Raw genomic sequence first — 8,671 nt, forward strand, 5'->3', positions numbered from 1 at the left:
GCAACAAACTACCATCACCCTCTTTTTTTCTTCCTCCTAGCCAGAACCCCTCACTCCCTCTCTCCTTCACTCGCTCCACATTATCCCATGGCTCTTTGCGAGGGGGTTTCCTCTCCTTTTTTATCTCTGCTCTCACTCGGTGACCCCTGCTCCCCTTGTTTCTTGCTGTCTGACCTACCCCCCCTAACACACACACACACACACACAAACAGACAGCTAGCTTGCAAAATCCTTCTTTATCTGCATTTCCTTACAATGTGTCGTGGATAAAAACACTTACTTACAAAAACAATTGATTTATTTTTTAATCTTTCAAACGCGATTTATTATCTTTAGCAATAAATGGAAAAAATGAAAGTCAATTAAACAACTTAAATGTATGAAAGTGAATCGTTGAAATTGGTTAGTTTTGAATAAATTAAATGTATTTTGTTTGCCATAATTGTGATTTATTTTAAGCGTTTTCGTTTGTATTTCAACCGAAGTTAAAGGGTTTGATGTAAAGTGAAACCTGTGTTTAAAGTAGATCGAGAGATGGAACCGAAAACGCCTGAAATAGCAGGTCCGGGTCTCGCCGGAGACCCCCGAGTGGTCACCGGGTCGCTGCTCGGACTCCCGGGCTGCTCCTGGTTCTCCTCATCGGGCTCCTGTCATGAAGGAGCTCCGTTTTTTTTCCACAACACACACACTCTCTCACACACTCACACACACACGATCGCTTCTCTCTTACACACACACGCGCGCGCACCCCTATTGATTTGTGAGCGACTTTCGGATCGAGAAGAAACGAGCAGAAGTGAAAATATATCTTTTGGATCGGAAAGTAGAGAAGCAGAAAAGTGTAGCTCCGGGAACTACAGGCGAGGCGGAGGGATCGCGTCGGCGCACAAGCAGCTCTAAAAAAAAACGCGATCCATCCGGGGGGCTGTTTGGGTTTAAGACTTCTTCGGAGTAAAGTCTAAAGGATGTGGTGTCAAAAGTGCCGAAATAGGCGAACCACAGCCGAGGCGTTAGTCGCCAAACGGACGCCGGACTTGGAGCTACTTTCCGGGGCTGCGCTCCTGCGGAGCTGCCGCTGTCCTCCGTGCGCTCCACGCACTCTTTCTTAGCACATATTCTCCAAAAACTCCCTCCTCGACCACCATAAAGCCCCCACACGTCCACCTCTGCTACTGAAAACAACGCACTCGCACCGAAAAAACGTGTTTTTTTATCCACGATCTACCGCTGGAAGAGGATCGCTCTGGGTTTCTTCTCCATTCACGGAGCCGAGAGGACGGACGCTGGGGTGTAAACACAGGTAACCGTTCGGGGATGAAAACACGAGCGAATAAAGCGAACAACCGGCGTGAAAATCGAACTTGTTGGCGGCGATTCTGTGGGAAATGTGTCCGATCCGCAGCCCTGGAGTGGACCGGAGGACGAGGATCCGCGACAAGAACAGGATCGGTGGGGAAAACAAGAGCAAAAAAAGAGTTGAAACTTACAATTTCTCGCTGGTCGCTTGGTGATCCACGCTTTTTAATCCACTGGTGAAATGGTTTCGCTAAAGATCCCATCAAGGCAAGTGTCCGGGTTTTATTTTTTTGTTGCGCTCAGGGTGGCAAAAGAAGGATCATTGTTGTTGCGGGAGTGTAAAAAAAAGGGACCAAGTAGCTTTTAGTTGGTTAAAGGCGATATAAAAAATAATTTGGATGCAAAGCAGGCGGTGAGTCTTGTGTTAGAGGCAGCGAGGAAGAGGTGAAAGTGAGATCTGGTGATTGAAAAGAAAAAAGTCTTTGGATCTTTATTCCTGCTAATTAGTTTCCTGCAAAAAAAAATGGCTGTGATTAATTCAGTGCGCATGTGCTTCATTACACAGGCACGAAGGGAAGGGCTAATTAGCCGCCTTCTGGATCAATAAGATTCAGCAAAGGAGAGAGCTGGCGAGAGAGAGGGAGGGAGGGAGGACAGCCAGGGAGGGAGGGATGGATAGATAGATACAAGTAGTAGGGGAAAAAAAGAGGAAAGTAATGATCAGGAATTGGAAAATATGGAATTAAGAGCGGCGGAAAGTAAGAGTTTGATTAGAGAGCGGGCGGCGCGGCGGCGAGCGGCGGCGGCGGCGCTTCTCGTTCAGCACTTTTCACTTCTTTTTCTCTTTTTCTTTCGCCACCTTTTAACGATACGTTTGCGAGATCTTCCGCAATTATTTTATTTCGTCTCATCCCGTCGTCCCTCGCCGGGGATCGGTCGTTCGGAAGAGACGCGCGACGACGAGGCGAACTTTGAGCAACTTGTCATGACGAGCGAAAAAAAAGAAAAAATACTTTGTGTTTATTTATCATAAACGTCCCCCGAGCGTCATGATGGATTGTATAAAAATAAACACACGTTTGACGAACTTTGGAGTGTTTTCGAATGATATTTGCGCAACTGTGCGGAGATTAAATGTTAAATTATATGTGAAAATAAATTTATATTAACTTTTTTTTACTGAAGAAAATAAACACGCCTTTTGGAATGTTATGACTAAAACATTTAACACATTTGATATCTATGTAAATGGTTTCTATTTATCTTTTGAGAAATGTATGAATTCATTACAGATGTGTCCGTGATTTTGAGGTTAAATAAACTTGGTTGAAACATTTGTAAGCATGTTAATATTATAATAAAAATAATATTTCAACGATATACATATGACATCATGCGTAAACTGTTATTGTGGGAAGCATCAAAATATGTTTTAGGGGAATAAATAACAAATAAACACACAAGGGATACAATGATATAAGAATGTAATATTTAAAAATACTTAATAACGAGAGGTGTTTGTTTAATCATGTATAGAAAAATATTGCGCAAAATTCACAAAAGTGTTAATGTTTGACGGAACATTGGAACAGTGATGCATGGCAGCAACAATACACATTGTGATCCACCTCTGAGATGATCAGAACCTCCGTTAAGCGGAAATATAATCGATCGTGGATCAGTCGGTCTCCCCTCATCATCAGTGACCCCTGGAACCGACTCGTTTCCTGTTTAAAAAATACATCCAGCTTTAGGTCTGTGCGAGCTCTTTGTAATGATAATTCTTATTGTTGGATCTCCGAGGGAAATTGACAAGTCCCTCAGTCGCTGTCTCCTGCTAACAGCCCACCAGGTCCCGGCGTGGAACAACACGCAGCTCCCACTGATCCACGTGTTTATTGAAACAATATAGATGTGATGCTGTGCGTGGATACATCACACTACATACGTGTTAGGTGAGGTGCAGGGGGGTAACTTAGACGTCTTTTAAATTGCTGCTGGATGTAGATTTAGTTTTGATTTTATGCCATAAAGCCGCGTGATGTTGTGCAGAGGCCTAAACCACTGATGTGTTTCTACACAGTGTGGCGCATGAAAAGAAAATGTATCACGGTGAAACCTATATGGACCCGGGTCTCCTCTTCCTCCTCCTCTCCTGCTCCAAATCCACGAGATTTCCTCTCCACATCCACAAGCCGAGGCAGGCATTGATACCTGTTTTAAAGCATCTGCTCTGCAGCCAGTCTTCCTCCACACCACATTTTTGCACAGTGCGAAGGCAGACTGCAGGAATCTCGAGGATTTGCGACATGTCTGAAGAAGCGATTGTAAAAATGAATAGGTCTAAAATGGCGTGCGAGGAGAAAGATCATAAAAAAAAGAGCAGGTTCTATTTTGAAGCTTCTGAGGAGTTCAGTTTGGAGATTTATGCACGAGGCCTGACTGACAGAGGGCATCGTGTGTGGACCAGAAATGGGGTGGAGGGGATCATAAATAAAAAAAAATCCCATTAATGCTTTTTGGGGTCCACGCATCAGTGGTAAAAAGGGGGGTTGGGGTGATCTTTTGTGTGACCAGCATTCAATGTATCCCTCCGTGGGGAGGATATGTGTCCACGTGCCAGCCTCAATAGGCGCACATCCACGAGTGGCATCGCCAATTCAACACAACCTGTGGCTATGACAGCCCAGCGGACGTGACGAAGCGCCTTAGACGTGTCATTGTAAAGACCCGGGGTGCGTTTGCACAAAAGAGGCCACATCCTCGTAATCGCACTTGAACTCGGTGTGCGTGATTTTACGCACAACTTTCCAACAGATGTCCACTCATTTCTTCAGATCTGAGCGTCATGAGTGTGGAACAATGATTTGGGGAGACAATCTGGCGGAAGAAAAAGTCGATTATGAAGACAGGACGAGTGTTTTAATGTGTGATATCGGAGTGTGAGATTCTGAAGTGTGTTCGTGTGCACCAGCAGTCAGACCATCAACGTAAATAGTTTAAATAAAACAAGCAAAATACTGAAACCATTGAGACATATGATAACAACAGGATGAACACATTATAAAAAACAGAAATTACCGTTCTTGTCTATATGATATATAATTAAAGTGCCAGGTGTAAAGATGTATTGTTTATTTTTTTCAATTTAAGATAAAACATATGTCAGACAGTACAAAGATTATAGAAAACACGTATTTTGTTAACAAGAAAACGGGGTATGAAGTTAGGCATTTTCTTATAAAGTATAAAAAGCTGCGATATATATATATATTTATATATTTTTTTAATTAAATGTATAATTCATATTTATTCTTTAAATCATACAATACTGTGAAACACAATTATTATACTGGCATTGTGACTTTATAAGTCTGATTAGCTAAATATATAAATATTAATGTAATTAAATAGCTATTTCAAAAGTTCAAAAAAAGAAAACTCATCAGTGAAAGGCAATAATAAAAAATTTTCAAAGTTGTATGATGCTTAACACACATAAAACATGGTATATTATAATCATTTATATTTTTAAATAATAATGACGCATTCATTTTGATTTTTTTTGTGGAGAATCTGACAATTTACAATAAATATTATATTTTCGTTTTTTTTTTAACCGATATTCACTTGTGAATGAATAGTGCATTTGTGTGCGCGCTCGTTCGCGGGCGTGTGTGCGCGTGTGAGAGAGAGCGCGAGAGAGAGACTGGTGTCTCCGGGTGTTGGGGGCAGCACCAGGTGCGATGGGAGCGCCCTCTTATGTCCAGCTGGACCACAGGGACCAAAGTGCGCAGCACGCGCCTGCAGAACTGTGCGTTTTTGCTCCATATTTTCATGATTTTAAGCGAAGATCGTGTTTGTGCAGCTCCGGAATCAAAGTCTTTCTTAAGCTTTATAAACGAATCAGATCTCGTGCAACTTAAATATGAGTTTGGCCTTAATTTCGCTGAGAATGCTCATGGATTTATAGTCATTTGGTAATCATAGAAAAGTTAAATGATTTAAAATGCGCCTTACCGTGTATAAAATCTATCATATTGTGCTTATTTATTAAATGTCTGCTTATTTTATATGTGTGTGCCGCAAACGCAGCCGCGTGATGTTGCATCTTTTAACGGTGTTTAAAAAGGTCATTTTTACGTCCTCCTCTGTCCTGATGATATGTCTGCTATTGCTTTTGATCTGTGAATTTTAATAAACGATAACTTGTCACGGAGACTGGTGGAGCCAACATTAAATCAGCACATTTAGCTAAAAATAAATAAATACTTGTAATCTTCCCAACCCACTGATGTAACGTGTGTATCAAATATTTTGTAGCAAACATAAATAAATGTCTGTTTGATACCAAACTCTCTGCCCTTTTTTTTCTATCACATTATTCCAAGCCTGACAGGTTATTCTTCGCATCTTGAGATGAGGAGGGGAAAGAAACAGCTCGGCTGCTGGTGTTTGCATTTGGGGATAAAATAAATGACAAGTGGCCGTCTGGTCAGTCTGGCCCTCATTTCCATAAGAAACAAGAAGGCATATCAATGTATTTGTCCTGCCATACTACCTTATTAATGACCCTTATACATTATTCATTAACAGTTTGGACGCTCGAGAAAAAAGATCAGAAAAAAATATAGACTGTTAATCTCCGCTGAGTTTAAATCCAATTGAATTTTAAACAACCCTCACAAGTACACGGCCTTATCGGAGAAGAACCGTTAACTGTTTGTGTTTGAATAGATTTAAATATGAAATTTAAATAATGCATAAAAAATGTTTTTGCTCCTCCCTTTAAATGCTTTACTTAAATATACATTATTTTACTGAGAACGGTACATTTATGCAAATTTAGGGGAAATGTTTTTTTTAATTAGATTTTTGTTTAAAATGAAAACAGTCGCACAAACAGCGAACACGCAGTGAGGTGTCCATGAAGCTTTAGAGGGTTTTATTTATAATGTTTAGTGTAAAATGGTTAGAGTATTAAATGTCCAATTGTTCACGAAATAACACGTTCAGAAACCCAGTGTACAGGCAGGGATCAGGGCCGTCATAAACAAACCGGGCCGAGATGGATGTTGGATAGTGCACTCACACACACTCTCTCACACACTAACACACACATGTCGAGAAACAGACGCTTCTCCGAGACGCGGAAATCCCAAAAAATCAGAGCCATATGAACCCCTCTGAGACGAACAGCAACACTTGCTGCTGGTGAATCGACCCAAACACAACACATTACACATCCACACACACCATATTACACATCCACACACACCATATTACACGTGCACACACACCATATTACACATCCACACACACACCACGAGGAGCCCGTGAGTTAAATCAGCCTGATTTGGACTCACGTCAAGAGAAGCTCGACACAACAACACAACAACAACGACGGGATGAAAGATGACAGGTGGAGGTGACGCGGAAGACAAATACAGCTCCAGGATGATCGCTAGAGGTCAAATCCACATCCATCCTCCGCTGCTGCGTCGACACAAATGCAGTGTGTTTCAAGTCACACACATGCACAGTTATCTCTCATATTTACTCCTTTTAATTATAAGTTACATTTAAAAAACAGCATCTCCTGCTTGAACCAATGGAACACGTGATCACGGATATACGAAAGACCCTCTCTCGAATTTATCTTTTGATTTAAATCAACATTTTTTAAATATTTTTGAATTTTCTATAATTTACTGTTGCAGATACACAAATAGCAACTGTAATATTTAACATTCAGGTGCCGGATGGGGTCAGTAGAGAACACATTGGCTGTCACAGCAGAAGAAGAATATTTTTTATTATTTTAAAAATCTTTTAAACTACAATAGTGTATTTGATTGACATGTTGTACGACAGGTTACCTGAACACAAACTGAAACTCAGGACAAAACAACGGTTTGTGTTGGTAACACATCACACAGCGATATGTTATTTGTAACATTACTCCAGCAATCTTCCCGTGCTAGGTTCATATTCAACAAAGTGAATTCTGGCTGGGATCATCGGAGATGTTTCTTTGCAAGTCTCATCACACACTTCAGACTGCCGAGCAGAGGCAGCATGTGTGCAGGAAACATCATCTGAAGCGCTCAAACCTCCAGAGTCTCTGGACAACCAGAGACGTAATTTCAGATGTTTAAAGCAACTAAGGAGGAATTACGGATGCTTAACCCCTCTCAGCTTGACTAAATTACGTCGACTTGGCAGGTGAGCCCACCCGTGTCTGCTGTGGGGGGCGGGTTGGGAGGGTCACACAGCACCTCCTGCTCATCAAACTGGTTTCACCCTCTAAACCTCGGCGAGTCTCTATTCCTGTCCTCAAGCGTACCTGGAAACCAATAAATCTATATGTGAGCTGTTTCTTCTAACAGGAGTTGGTTTAATGTGGAACACTCTGGACGTGACCTCCAGGACCACTGCCCGCCTCTCGGGTCACCATTTGAGGGGTTGTTACAGGAAAGGAATTTTAAATTTTAAATGATTTGACTTCAAGGGGTTTATATACAGAACTAGAAATCTAGATTCAAAGACCAGTTAATAACATATTGAGACATTACAACATTCAAATATATATGGCCATCCAAACCAACATTTATGTGTCCGTCAAAAGAGGGTTTTCAAAGAGGGTTAGGGTAAGATAGTAAGAACATCGTCAATCTGACGTATAGTTTATAGTCTTTCAACCTCAACATGCAAAACTACAGTTCTTCTTTTTGTGAAAGAGGTGCACAAACTTCAGTCTAAACAATCCATGAAACGCTCTAATGTAAAAAATAAAAAAAAACAAGTGTACACACATATAATAACTGTTTTATTATTACTGGTCATTTAGCTAGTTCTTAAATCCAAAGTTAATTATGAAAATGCATCTTAATTAGCAACAAAAATGAAACCATACAATAAACCTCAAATCCGCTAAACAGAAGGATAATGCCTACATTTAATAGTACTTTGTAAATATATTTCTAATCTGTGATACAAATAAATCTTAACAGTTTGATTGTGACATTAAAATATATATAAAATAACGGACATCGACACCATACATGTTTCTCATCATTCTCAAGTAATTATGTTCTATATTATTTTATATAACATTCTGGATCATGAATTAAGTGATCGTTCACTTGTTTTAACCACACCAAAGGACAGAAGTTAAAAGAAATAATAACAGAATATATGAATGATGTAATATTTGTAAAACATGTGACACAAAGTTATAAAGTGTGTCTGTCATCCGTGCTACGCCTTCAGAAAAGCGAGGCTCTGCCCTGGCGGTAGATTTATCAGTAGGCACTGGAGCTTATGTATTTATTTATGGAGAATGAAACATGGCAGTGGCCACAATCTGTCTTTC

At 40.6% G+C, this 8,671-nt stretch overlaps 1 protein-coding gene across 1 annotated transcript in view; it reads right to left on the bottom strand.

Annotated features, from left to right (window-relative positions):
- zfhx3b (zinc finger homeobox 3b) overlaps positions 1 to 3,451 on the bottom strand; it is a 114,160-nt gene extending 110,709 nt beyond the window's left edge. The window contains exon 1 of the mRNA XM_087792796.1: positions 1,488 to 3,451. The gene's annotated coding sequence lies outside the window, so the exon portion shown is untranslated. The remainder of the gene's footprint in view (positions 1 to 1,487) is intronic.
- Between the last annotated feature and the right edge of the window lie 5,220 nt (positions 3,452 to 8,671).

Source organism: Callionymus lyra, chromosome 6 (assembly GCF_982586985.1).
Source record: "Callionymus lyra chromosome 6, fCalLyr1.hap1.1, whole genome shotgun sequence".
Taxonomy (NCBI): Eukaryota; Metazoa; Chordata; class Actinopteri; order Syngnathiformes; family Callionymidae; genus Callionymus; species Callionymus lyra.